Source organism: Piliocolobus tephrosceles, chromosome 16 (assembly GCF_002776525.5).
Source record: "Piliocolobus tephrosceles isolate RC106 chromosome 16, ASM277652v3, whole genome shotgun sequence".
Taxonomy (NCBI): domain Eukaryota; kingdom Metazoa; phylum Chordata; class Mammalia; order Primates; family Cercopithecidae; genus Piliocolobus; species Piliocolobus tephrosceles.
Window position 1 is genome coordinate 2,403,952 of NC_045449.1, and position 13,642 is coordinate 2,417,593.

At 45.7% G+C, this 13,642-nt stretch overlaps 1 protein-coding gene across 1 annotated transcript in view; it reads left to right on the forward strand.

The window, feature by feature from the left end:
• Positions 1–2,983: 2,983 nt before the first annotated feature.
• PAFAH1B1 (platelet activating factor acetylhydrolase 1b regulatory subunit 1) overlaps positions 2,984–13,642 on the forward strand; it is a 107,901-nt gene continuing 97,242 nt past the window's right edge. The window contains exon 1 of the mRNA XM_023184743.1: positions 2,984–3,386. The gene's annotated coding sequence lies outside the window, so the exon portion shown is untranslated. The remainder of the gene's footprint in view (positions 3,387–13,642) is intronic.

A 13,642-nucleotide genomic window follows, 5' to 3' on the forward strand; every position in this document is an offset into this window, starting at 1 on the left:
TGATTTCTTTCTGGGCAATTTTGTTTACTTTTAGAGCATTCATTTAAAAAATAAAGAACTGATTTACTCAGCTAATTAAATATTAAGTAGCATGATATCAGACCATAATAAATATTTTAAAAGGTAAAAATGAAGGGAGGGTGGATTCTTAGAACACAGGGATGCTAATTTATGGTATGTTTATTGACTGTTACTGAACCGAAGCAATAGCACAGACCAAAGCTCTATGCCTCATTTTATTGTCCTTATCTGAAAATCCGAGAAATGAAAAACTGGACAAGACTTTCTACACAATTTGATTCATCTCTGGCAAATCTTCGTGAGGCAAAAACCCAAGCCCTTCATGCAATTGGCTCATGTTCTCTTTGAACATTTACAGGGATAGAGACAATCTTTCTTTTTTACTCATTTTACTTATTTAATTTAACTTTATTGTGAGACAGGGTTTTGCTCTGTCACCCAGGCTGGCGTGCAGTGGTGCCATCTCGGTTCACTGCAGCCTCCACCTCCTGGACTCAAACGATCCTCCCATCTCAGGCTCCCAATGGGAGGAACCACAGGCACGAACCACCATGTCTGGCTAATTTCTCTATTTTTCCATAGAGACGGGGTTTCCCTGTGTTGCCCAGGCTGGTCTCGAACTCCTGGGCTTAAGCGATTCTCCCACCTTGGTACCCCAAAGTGCTGCGATTACAGGCTTGAAGGACTGATCCCAGCATATTTTTAGAGATAGGGGACCAATCTGCCCAGGCTACAGTGCAGTAACCTGTGATTCACTGCAACTTGGACCTCCTGGGGTCAAGTGATCCGCCTGTCTCCACCTCCTGAGTAGCTAGGACTCTAGGCACGGGCCACCACACCCAGCTAATTAAAAGTTTTTGTTTTTGTTGTTTGTTTTTCTGAGACAGACTCTCGCTGTGTTACCTAGGCTGCAGTGCAGTGGCATGATCTTGGCTCATTGCAACCTCCATCTCCCGGTTTCAAGCGATTCTCATGCCTCAGTCCCCCAGGTAGCTGGGATTACAGGTGCACACCACCATGCCCGGCTAATTTTTGTATTTTTAGTAGAGATGGCATTTCACCATGTTGATCAGGCTGGTCTCGAAATCCTGACCTCAAGGGATCCGCCTGTCTGGGCCTCCCAAAGTGTTTGGATTACAGGCGTGAGTCAACGTGCCCGGCTGTTTTTCTTTTCTTTCTTTTTTGTTTTTAGAGATGAGATCTTGCTTTGTTGCCCTGGCTGGTCCGGATCTCCAGGGCTGAAGCAATCCTCCCATCTCATCCTCGCCAGTAGCTGGGACTACAGGCATGTGCCACCACACTTAGCTAATTTTAAAAAAATTTTTGTAGAGATGAGGTTTCACTATGTTGCACCTGCTGGTCTCCAACTCTTTGGCTCAGGTGATCCACCACCCCCGCTCCCAACCTCCCCATCCCTGCCTTGGCCTCCCAAATTGCTGGGATTACAGGGGTTAGCAACCTGTGCCTGGTAGAGATAACCTTTTTTTTTTTTTTTTTTTTTTTTTGGAGGCGGAGTCTGGCTTTGTTGCCCAGGCGCAGTGGCACGATGTTAGCTCACTGCAAGCTCCGCCTCCCGGGTTCACATCACTCTCCTGCCTCAGCCTCGCCAGTAGCTGGGACTACAGGCGCCTGCCACCAGGTCTGGCTAATTTTTTTGTAGTTTTAGTAGAGACAGGGTTTCACCGTGTTTTAGTAGAGACAGGGGTTCACTCAAATGCAGTATATATATATTTACCTACATAAAGTGATGCAATAAAATCAGTACACATAAGCTTAAGCCTGTTTCAAGCAAAGAGCTTCCTTGGACAATAAAATTAATAAGATAATCTCATTTAAACCTGTTATTAAAATAATAGCCCATATTGAATTATTCAGAACCCTATATCTCGCTTTTTAAAAATCAAGGGTCGGCCGGGCGTGGTGGCTCACGCCTGCCCAGCACTTTGACAGGCCAAGGCGGGCGGATCACGAGGTTTAGGAATCGAGACCATCTTGGCCAACATGGTGAAACCCCGTCTCTATTAAAAATACAAAAATTAGCTGGGCGTGGTGGCAAGCGCCTGTAGTCCCAGCTACTCGGGAGGCTGAGGCATGAGAATCGCTTGAACTCGGGAGGCGGAGGTTGCAACGAGCCGAGATCGCGCCACTGCACTTCAGCCTGTCGACAGAGCGAGATTCCGTCTCAAAGAAAAAAAAAAGGAAAAAAAAAATCATGGGTCTCTGTGCGGAATAAATTAACTACAAATCCCCAGGACGACTCTCTCATCAATATTTCAATCCATAATTTAACAAACACACACAGACATCCCTTATAGTGATACAGTTCCAGGCCTTTCTTTGGGCATCCGTTTCGAGACCTGCAGACTCTGATGTGTGTGTGTGACTAAGAAGAAGAATAGCTGAATCACATTCAAAAGCGAGTCCTCCCAATTAAAAATCTGTAACAAAAATCAAGACAATGACAGCATTCCATCTGCTTTTTAACCTCAACAGCTCCTCCTCCCAAGCCGACCAAGCTACTCCCTTCCCTCATTTCCCCCCAAACTGGGAAATCATCTCGGAGGCCGGAGGCAGAAAGAGACGGTAGGTGGCCGGACTCCGCTGCCTCTCGCGCCTCCGGGGCCCGCCACGCACGGTGCCAACCGGTCCCCGCGGTCGGCCGCATGAGCGCAAAAGCAGGGCAGGGAGGTGAGCAGAGCCAGAGTTCAGAAGGGGCCACAAGTCAGACGAGGGGCTGGGAGAAAAGAGCCTTTCCCAAGGTTACAGAAGCGTGCGGAGCGTGAGAAGCGGCACCTCGCGCGCAGACTCGCCCGCCGGCCTGGGGGCACCGCGGAGCCGCCCACCCGCTAGAAGGCAGCGCGGCCCCGGCTCGGCCCAGCCCGGCGCATGCGCCGCAGCCCCTCCTCCGCTCCCGGCGCCCGCCCCTCCCTCTTCCTGGCGGGTCTGGGGCGGCGGCGGCGGCGGTGGCGGCGGCGGCGGCGCGGTGACGTCAGGGCGTTGGGGCAGCTCCTGTGACAGACGGAGCTGGAGCGGCGGGGCGGCGGCGGAGTCCGGCGGCCGGGAGAGCGAGTGAGCGAGCGGAGGAGCAGCGACCCGGGGGTCTAGGGAGCGAGAAGGAGAAGGAGGGGAGCGCTCGGGCGCGAGCGAGAGAAACCGCGAGCGCCGAGCTTGGGCTCGAGCCCCGGAACGGCTGAGGAGCCCGCCCGCTCCCCTCCCCCTCCCCGGGCCCGGACCCAGCGCGCCATCCTCCCCCCCTCCTTCCCTCCCTCCCTCCTTCCTCCCTCCCCTCTCCCTCCCCCTCCCCCGCCGGTGGATGGGAGTGAAGGACGGAAGAGGCCCTGCGGAGGCGGCGGTGCAGCGCTCCGGTAAGGCGGCGCGGGTTTGCGCCCTCCCCTCTGTCTCTTGCACCGCGCCCGGGCGGCTGCAGGCCGGACCCGGCGGCCTGACGATGTGGCTGCGCCGGTCCCCTCCCTCCCATTCTCCCCTCCCCCTGCCGCCGCCGCCGCCTCCTCCTTCTTCTTCTCTCCTCGCTCTCAAAATGGCGGCCGCGACGGCCGTTGAGTGAGAGACCCGGAGGAGGGGGACTGTCCGGGGAGGGCGCTGCCCTCGCTCCTCTCCTCCCGGGCCCGGCTCTGGGGGCTGCCGGCGCCGCTGCGACCCCCCCCGCGGCCCTCCCCAAGAAGGGATCTCCCTCCTCCCTCGGTGACTTAGCAAGAAAAGTATTCTTGGGTAGGAAGGGCGTGGGGACCAGGTAGCTCTCTGATCCTGGGGAAAGGGCTCGGCCCTGCTCTCCCCGGCCGCAGAGACGAGCACCGCAGTCCCCACCCCACCCTCCGTTGTCGGCTCGGGGACCGGCTCAGCCCCTCGCCGCCGGGGCACCCATTGGGCCTTCCAGGCATTCTGTCCCCGACTGGTCCTTAAGATGGGGTGGACCAGCGGAGGGTGGCCCGCCGTCTCCCTGGCCCCCAGTGCGGTGGTCCAGCCTCAGCACCCGCCGAGGAGAGGCAGCCCGGCCCACCGAGCAATCCGCAGCATCCACCCACCGAATCTGGCAGGATTTTCTTTCTGCCACCGGCTCCTCGTTCGGGAGTTGCCTTTTGATGCTGTTAACATTCAGCTTCGAGGCTCCCTGCCATTCCCCTTCATCTAATCTCGTCTCCCTGCCCCTTTGGGAAACGCAGTGCCTATGCATATTTACCCTCTTAGCCTCCCACATGAGAAAATGCCTTTGAGGTGGTCGGCACATTTTGACTGTGCCCCTCTAAACGTAACAGTAGAGGGGAAGAGGTTTTCAGTATTTAGGAGGAGAGAGCAGGGTACCTTAGCTTTATTTGTTATGCTGCCTTTCTTCAGTGACTTAGCAAGAAACTCCTTGGGAAGAGGGCAGGAAATTTTCTTTTGGGGTTTGGGCCCAATTTATATCCGTCTTTTGGTTAAGAAAATATGCCTTTGAAGAGGAGGACCAGATTTGTGGTCTCGTTCTCAATGGGCGATGTCATGCCAAGGTCCCCCCTCCCTCTTTCCTTAAGTGGCAATCCGGACAAATAGAGATACTACTGTTATTCTCATCCCTCCTTTAAGCACACAGTCTTTGAGATTCATGAGGTTTTAAACGCCAAACAAAAAATTTGTGCCATTTTTGGCAATTCTATTTTTGTTGGGGGAGTGAGTGATTCTGTGTGAATTTCTTTTCGAGGCTAGGGCGGAGGAGACACTGCTTGGGCCTTTCATACCAGTAATAATGTCATCCCTCCCTTTTTGCCACAGGAGTGTTTGCTTTTTTTTTTTTTTTTTTTTGCTGCAGCAGGGCTTGATCGCTGCGGGGTCCAGTCTCGTAATCAGGAAAATTTCCTGTTGACTGTGTCATAGTGATGTTGAATATGTAGTAAAAGCTTTTACTTAAAAAATTCTGATTTGGTTTTAAGGCATCAGCTAGCTTTTAATCTCTAATGGGTGTCTTTTAGGACACGGTTTCACAAAATAATTGGCAGTTGGAAATTGCAGTTTTTAATAAAGCAGAAGAGTAATCTGTATTTAGGGTGATTTCTTTCATGTTCATTAATGATCATTGTTTGGATTGCTCGAAGGGGGGAATCTCCTAAAAGAAATTTAAGGCTGGTATATATATTTTAAAACCAGAAAGGAACCCAGTTTTTCACATGAAGTATTTCTGTATATGCTGATTTTGATGGAGCAAGCCCTACATTGGTACCTCCCCCCACATCCTTTTTTAAAAAAATGGGCTAATATTTGTGGATGCTGTGAACAGCCATTGAGCCGAGAAGACTGGGTGGAGTAAGGGAGCAGAAGCTGTGAAATGCTGGATTGCCCTTTCAGAGCGTCTTTCTGTAGCTTGTGTTTTGTAAGGTTATTTGATATGAATGGTTGCTACAACTAAGTTATTTCTCTGTCGTAAATCTTAAAATCTAATGTTTTCCACCTTTTTTTCATGATGGGCATTGAATGAATGGAGTAAAAAGCAATGTCCTTGCTTTAAAATAGACACTTATTGTCTCTGTATTTGTCCCTGTATGTGTGTATATATTAATATATAAAGATACACATACACATACATATACAAGATACACTCTTGTTAATGTTTTTTATTATTCTAGTCATGTAAGTATAAATTAATGTCAGAAATATTTGGCAAGAAATAGGAGGTACAGGAAAACTGCAAAAATCTAAGAAGAATACTGCAATTGTTTTCCTTAAAACAGTAAATCTATTTGCGATTTTAAAATAGTGAACATAAAAGGTGGGGAAAAAAAGGAAAAGATAATTTGCACGAAAAGCCCTTTAGACCTTTTCTCTTGTGTTGCTCCTTGAAAGGGACCTTTTTGTGAGATACTGTCATAAGAGGGTAGGTCATTTTAATGCCTTGTATCAAGCATTCACATGAGTAGACATCTTCAAAAGAATTTCACATATATGTGGTAACTGTGATTTTGATTTAGCCTTATGAATGCTTGTCAGTGTATGATTTGTTTTTGCATTTTTGTTCTTTTTAACATGATTAGAAAGTAGAAGAGTTAGTATGGTGAGGAAATGAGTAAGGTTGGGAATGATAATTCACTTTATTATGTGTCTGACATATCCCTATTCCTACTGTTTGTAGGTATCAAAGCACACTAAGGTCCAGGTGCAGTGGCTCACGCCTGTAATCTCAGCACTGGGGAGCCCGAGGCGGGTGGATCACCTGAGGTCAGGAGTTGGAGACCAGACTGACCAATATGGTGAAACCTAGTCTCTACTAAAAATAAAAAAAATTAGCCGGATGTCATGCCATGCGCCTGTAGTCCCAGCTGCTCAGGAGGCTGAGACAGGAGAATAGATTGAACCCGGTAGGCGGAGGTTGCAGTGAGCCGAGATCACGCCACTGCACTCCAGCCTAGGGGACAGAGCAAGACTCCGTCAGAAACAAACAAACAAACAAAACCCCACACACTAAGAGTGGTGATTTTTCAGTAGATGATTAATCAGGAGCTTAAGATAATTTGACGTAAATAAGAGAGCTTTAGTTCCAAGTGTATGTAGTGTTTTTTGATACATGTTGCAGTATGTTATGCTTAATTTGGACATTTTAAAAATTATTCATAGTTCTTATATACAACTTTTAATGAGATTGGAAGGAATTTTTTAGTACAATTATTTGTTACCTACTTTTCCAGATAAAATATCTCTAGTTTAAAGAGATTTTGAGATGTTTCTGAGAAGGAAAAATCAGAACCCTAATTTTTGGTTTTCTATTTAGAACATCCGTGTCTGGTTTGTTTTTGTTTTTGTTTTTTTTTGAGGTGGAGTCTTGCTCTGTTGCCCAGGCTGGAGTGCAGCAGCGTGATCTCGGCTCACTGTAACCTCTGCCTTCTAGGTTCAAGCGATTCTCTTGCCTCAGGAATAGTTGGGATTACAGGTGCCTGCCGCTACACCTGGTTAATTTTTGTGTTTTTAGTAGAGATGGGGTTTCACCATGTTGGCCAGGTTGGTCTTGAACTCCTGACCTCGTGATCCGCCTGCCTCTGCCTCCTAGAGTTCTCGGATTACAGGTGTGAGCCACCACACCCTTCCCTGTTTTCAATTTTTAAAAATAATATAAATGTCTCTCTCTCAGTTGTATACTAAGTGACAGAAAGAGTGTGTGTGTGTGTGTCTGTGTGAGACTTTATGGCTTATATTTTAAGTGTCCAGCAAAAAATAAGACCCTCTTGTTTACATGTGGTTCATCTTATTCACAGTTTGTCGTCTTTGTAAATAAGCCATGGACGCTATAGAAATTGTCAACATTAAGATGAAGCTGTCTGGCCAGACACGGTGGCTCACGCTTATAATCCCAGAAATTTGGGAGGCCCTAGGCAGGTGGATCTCCTGAGGTCAGGAGTTCAAGACCAGCATGACCAACATGGTGAAACCCTGTCTCTACTAAAAATACAAAAAAATTAGCCGGGCGTGGTGGCACACACCTGTAGTTCCAGCTACTGGGGAGACTGAGGCAGGACAATCACTTGAACCCGGGAGGCGGAGGTTTCATTGAGCCGAGATCACACCATTCCACTCCAGCCTAGGCAACAAGAGCGAAACTCCATCTCAAAAATAAATAAATAAATAAAACAAGATGAAGATGTCTTAAAAAACAAACCCAAAGCAAAATCCTAGGGCAGAGTGAATTTTCCATATCTTCCCATTGAGTTCTAAAGCAATGAGTCATGCGCTCTTTTGCCAAAGGGACTTGAGGCTGGGTTGGTTTTAAACCAAGCTGGCCATTTCTGCTTCTGGTCCTAAAGTATTTTTTACTTGCCTGTACGTCCCTGTTACAAAAAAATTTCATTATGACAGGTAACTTATGTGCTTTGGAAAGAGAGAAATAGTTAAGTTTTGAAGTGGAAATTCTTTGCCACTATTCTTACTATGTCATCTACAATACAACTGTTACTTTTTTTTTTTTTTAAACTTAGAAAGTTGCTCTATTTAGAATAAAGCTAATGGTATATAATATGAGTTCTGAAAAAAGGCGGACCTACCGTTCTCCAGAAGATGTTTAGCTGTAAATTGAATCCTCATCATTGAAGGCCAAACATTTTGAGAAATCTGTATTTCATGAAGAAAGATGCTGCATTATGTAAGCATAATAGTTAACTGCAGTGAAGGCTTTTTGGATTGTTCTGACTTTGTTGCTGTTTTGATGTGACACTTTTTGGCTAGTCATAGAAATGGAACCTTAGTTTAACTTGTTACATATGTAATTTTTAACCTTGGCGTGGCAGTTACAGAATTTAATTGATATTTGTGAAATGCTTTATATTCATTGGTGGCAGGCATCATAAGCACTTATTATTTTATTTCGTGTTTTCTTTTTAAAAGATGGTGGCTTCTTGTTGAAACTTACCTAGATAGGACTAATCTGCATTTGTCAAGGATGCTTCTGGAACGGTACTGTCTATTGTCATTTAACATTGTCATAAACATTTCTCTAGAACTTTATAAATATTGAGCTTGGTACTCATTTGTGCTTCTGTCAGCTACTTTTTGAGGTAGATTGGTATTTTTGCAGATGAGAGAACTAAAATCCAGAGAATTTCTTTTCCTGTCGAATGTTAGGTTAGTGACTAGAATAAGGTAAATATTGTAGTCTCAGAACTCTTGAGTACTGCTTTGTAAGATCACACGTTCCTTCTTTCTATAACGATTGGACGCCTTAATCTTTGTTAATCTCTTCTAAAATGGTGAAAGTTGGTGGCATTTATTGCCTGCATCATTTAAATTGGCATTTATTAACATATGGTCTTGTATTGTTGACTGCTTTGCATGCATAAGCCTTTTGGCATTTGAGTAGCTTCTCCCAAAAATGCCTAATACTGCTTTACAGATAGTATTGGTAAGTAAATAAGTACTAGTTGCATTTGACTGAACGAAGGATTATATGAAAGGAAATGTGCTATCCCAAAGATCTCTGTAATAGTTAGCTCCAGTGATCTCGAGAGAATTAAGGTGATGGAAGGAAGAGTGGCCGCCTTTCCTATACTAGATTTTATGTTCTCTGAGGGAACGGTGTTACACTTTGACAGAATTCTTAAGTATAAAAAGTGAATTAACTCAACTGGACAAATTACCTATACATTTTGATTATCTGCTTTTGGGGCTCTTATGTTAAACAAGAATTGACAGTTAACCGAGGCCATTCAGAAGTTTTCTGACACTTTTTACAAAAGTAAAGTTAAGAATCTTTGAACATTTTAAGAAATTTAATTTTTGAAAGCATTGTAGAAAGTTATATGTTTATTAAAATTTTACAGTGTGGATTAATCCATTTTTAACCTTTTTTTTTTTTTTGAGGTAAGAGTCTCACTCCATCACCCACACTGGAGTGCAGTGGCTCGATCTCAGCTCACTGCAGCCTCCACCTCCTGAGTTCAAGTGATTCTCATGCCTCAGTCTTCCGAGTAGCTGGGACCACAGGTGCATACCACCATGGATGGCTAATTTTTGTATTTTTACTAGAGAACTCCTGGCCTCAAATGATCCGCCTGAGTTGGCCTCCCAAAGTGCTGGGATTACAGGTGTGAGCCACCACGCCCAGCCCAATCCATTTTTAATCTAAGGCAAAGATAGAAGAATATATTTTATGGGCTAGGTACGGTGGCTCATGCCTATAATCCCAGCACTTTGGGAGGCCAACGTGGACAGAAGGCGATCAGGAGTTCCAGACCAGCCTGGCCAACATGGTGCAACCCCGTCTCTACTAAAAATACAAAAATTAACCAGGTGTGGTGGCGGGCGCCTGTAATCCCAGCTACTTGGGAGACTGAGACGGGAGAATCACTTGAACCCAGGAAGCGGAGGTTGCAGTAAGCCGAGATTGTGTCATTGCACTCCAGCCTGGGCAACAAGAGTGAAACTCTATCTCAAAAAAAAAAAAAAAAGAATATATTTTATGATATGCTAGTGTTTTATCTATTTCTCTTTTCATTTTTTCTTTTTTTTTTTTTTTTTGAGACTGAGTCTGGCGCTCTGTTGCCCAGGCTGGAGTGCAGTGGCCAGATCTCAGCTCACTGCAAGCTCTGCCTCCCGGGTTTACGCCATTCTCCTGCCTCAGCCTCCTGAGTAGCTGGGACTACAGGTGCCCGCCACCTTGCCCGGCTAGTGTTTTTGTATTTTTTAGTAGAGACAGGGTTTCACCATGTTAGCCAGGATGGTCTCGGGGTTTCACCATGTTAGCCAGGATGGTCTCGATCTCCTGACCTCGTGATCCGCCCGTCTCGGCCTCCCAAAGTGCTGGGATTACAGGCTTGAGCCACCGCGCCCGGCCTTCTTTTCATATTTTTATAAAAAATATGCTAACTACAAAAGAAAGAAGGTGGAGATAAATGAGTTAGATGTTTTGATTATTTAGTATTTTGGTTAACTTTTCTTTTTCTTTTTGAGACGGAATCTTGCTCTGTTGCCCAGACCGTAGTATGGTGGAGCGATCTCGGCTCACTGCAACCTCCGCCTCCTGGGTTCAAGCAGTTCTCCTGCTTCAGCCTCCCTAGTAATAGCTGGAATTACAGGCGTGTGCCACCACACCTGGCTAATTTTTTATTTTTAGTAGAGACAGGGTTTCGCCATATTGGCCAGGCTGGTCTCGAACTCCTGACCTTAGGTGATCCGCCCACTTCGGCCTCTGAAATTGCTAGGATTACAGGTGTGAGCTACCACGCCTGGCCTTGGTTAACTTTTTGTGGGTGAGAAAAGGCTATTACACATTTAGCATTGTCAGAGAAAATGAAATAATCTGTTGACTAAACCCATATATGAATATTTATTTATTTATTTATCTTTCGAGAATGAGTCTTGCTCTTGTTGCCCAGGCTGGAGTGCAGTGGTGCGATCTTGGCTCACCGCAGCCTCTGCCCTTTTGGGTTCAAACAATTCCCCTGCCTCAGCCTCCTGAGTAGCTGGAATTACAGGCATCTGCCACCATGCCCAGTGAAGGTTTTTGTATTTTTAATAGAGATGGGGTTTCACCTCATTGGCCAGGCTGGTCTCGAATTCCTGACCTAGTGATCTGCCCTCCTTGGGCTCCCAAAGTGCTGGGATTACAGGCGTGAACCACTGTGCCCAGCCACACCTGGCTAATTTTTGTTCTTTTGTTTTTTGAGACAGAGTCTCACAATCTTGTCACCCAGGCCAGAGTGCAATGGCGCGATCTCGACTTACTTCAACCTCCGCCTTCTGGATTCAAGCAGTTCTCCTGCCTCAGCCTCCCGAGTAGCTGAGATTACAGGTGCCTGCCACCACGCCTGGCTAATTTTTGTATTTTTAGTAGAAATGGGGTGTCACCATGTTGGCCTGGCAGGCCTTGAACTCCTGACCTCAGGTGATCCTTGTGCCTTGGCCTCCCAAAGTGCTGGGATTATGGGTATGCACCACTGCGTCCTGCCTAATTTTTGTATTTTCTGTAAGAAGTGAGGTCTTGCCATGTTGCCCAGGCCAGTCTCAAACTCCTAGCCTAAGCAAACTGCCTCAAGCCATCTGCTCACCTCAACCTTTCAGTGTGCTGGGATTACAGGCATGAGCCACTGCTCTCAGCCTAAGAAATTTTTTTTTTTTTTGTGAGACGGAGTCTCGCTCTGTCCCCCTGGCTGGAGTGCAGTGGCGCGATCTTGGCTCACCGCAAGCTCCGCCTCCCAGGTTCACGCCATTCTCCTGCCTCAGCCTCCAGACTAGCTGGGACTACAGGCGCCCGCCACCGCACCCGGCTAATTTTTTGTATTTTTAGTAGAGATGGGGTTTCACCGTTTCACCGTGGTCTCAATCTCCTGACCTTGTGATCCGCCCGCCTCGGCCTCCCAAAATGCTGGGATTACAGGCATGAGCCACCACGCCCGGCCAAGAAAAAATATTTTTAAAGTTGACAGATGTAGAAATAAGGAGCTAAGATTTGTCAAAGAGATGAATAAGTAATGAAATATTCTGGTTATCAATGTTTATCATATATGAATGAACAGTGAAAAAATGGGAAATAACAGAATTAACAAATTTTAATTTGTCTTTAATGGTTCAGCAGTCACTTAAAAATTTTTACAGTATTACCATGATGCTATAATCTTTATCATCACAAATCCCAACGTAAAAATAAAAAAACCCCACATAATAAAATGGTTATTCAAGCTTTCTGGCTCTTCGACTTGGGCTAAAGTGTTCTGCATAATGTATGTCCTTAAAGAGAAATTATCTCCACCTACTGAAAAAAAGAAAGAAAACAGCAAGGACCTGTAAATGTGAGAGTTTCAACAGGCCTGTAGTTCCCATTTTTATAGAAGCATCGTAATACCACCCCAAGATACCAAATGCCACTAGCACAGAAGACACCTAAGATCCAAAGTTCTTAGAAGAATATTGCTTTTAAAAACATCAGAAATAATACTTTACGTGGGACTCAACCTTGACTTTTTTCTTTCTTCTTCTATATTCAATTACCTTGTCTTGCCAATTTTACCTTCCCAGTATTTGTTGAGTTAGTCCCTTTCTGTCCATACTTACAATTACTAGTACTACCATCATAGTTCACATAATCTCTTACCCAACTAATTTCACATAGTCTCTCTAACTCCTGTCTTGCCCTGTTAACATCTTTGTGCTACATAGTCCCCGGTCATCTATCTAAAATGCAATCTGACCATATCACATTTCGCTCCTTAAAAAGAACCCTTCCTTGGCTCCCTTTGTATTTATTTAACAAATATTTACTTAGCACTTACTAATATGCCAGGCACTGTTTTAAGTGCTTTACAAATACTCCTTTACTCCTCACAACATTCTAGGAGAATTTAGTGAGCCCTTTGTAACAGTAAATAGCAGAGCTGAAAGTCAAACCTCAGGTCTGGAGGCTCCAGTGTTGGGGCTTTCAGCCACTGTCCTGCGCTGACTCCCTCTTTCCTACAGTCCACATACTTTAACACACTTTCAAGGTCTTCAATCACTTCGTTTCATTTCTAATCAAGCCCCACCTTACTCACTCTAGTATATATATGCCTTCTCCCTCCCCACTGTGTGATCTTTATGATTCTACTCCTGCTGTCCTCTCTGTCTAGAGCAACTTCTAGTATCTCAGAACAGAGTGCAGTGAATACATTTTGACAAAAGAATGATTTTTTTTTTTTTTTTTTGAGACAGGGTCTGATTCTGTTGCCCAGGCTGGAGTGCAGTGGCTAACTACAACTCTCCAAATCCTGTGCTCAAGCAGTCTTCTCGCCTCAGCCTCCCAAGTAGCTGGGTCTACAGGCCCACGCCACCATGTCCGGGTAATTTTTGTATTTTTCAAAATATAGGCCAGGTGTGGTGGCTCACGCCTGTAATTCCAGCACTTGGGGAGGCCGAGGCAGGTGGATCACCTGAGGTCAGGAGTTCGAGACCAGCCTGGCTAACATGGTGAAACCCCGTCTCTACTAAAAATAAAAAAAAATTAGCCGAGCATGGTGGTGGATGCCTGTAATCCCAGCTACTTGGGAGGCTGAGGCAAGAGAATTGCTTGAACCCAGGGGGCGGAGATTGCAGTGAGCTGAGATTGCGCCGCTGTACTCCAGCCTGGACAACAAGAGCAAAGCTCTTGTCTCAAGAAAAAAAAAAAAAGTATGTATACACA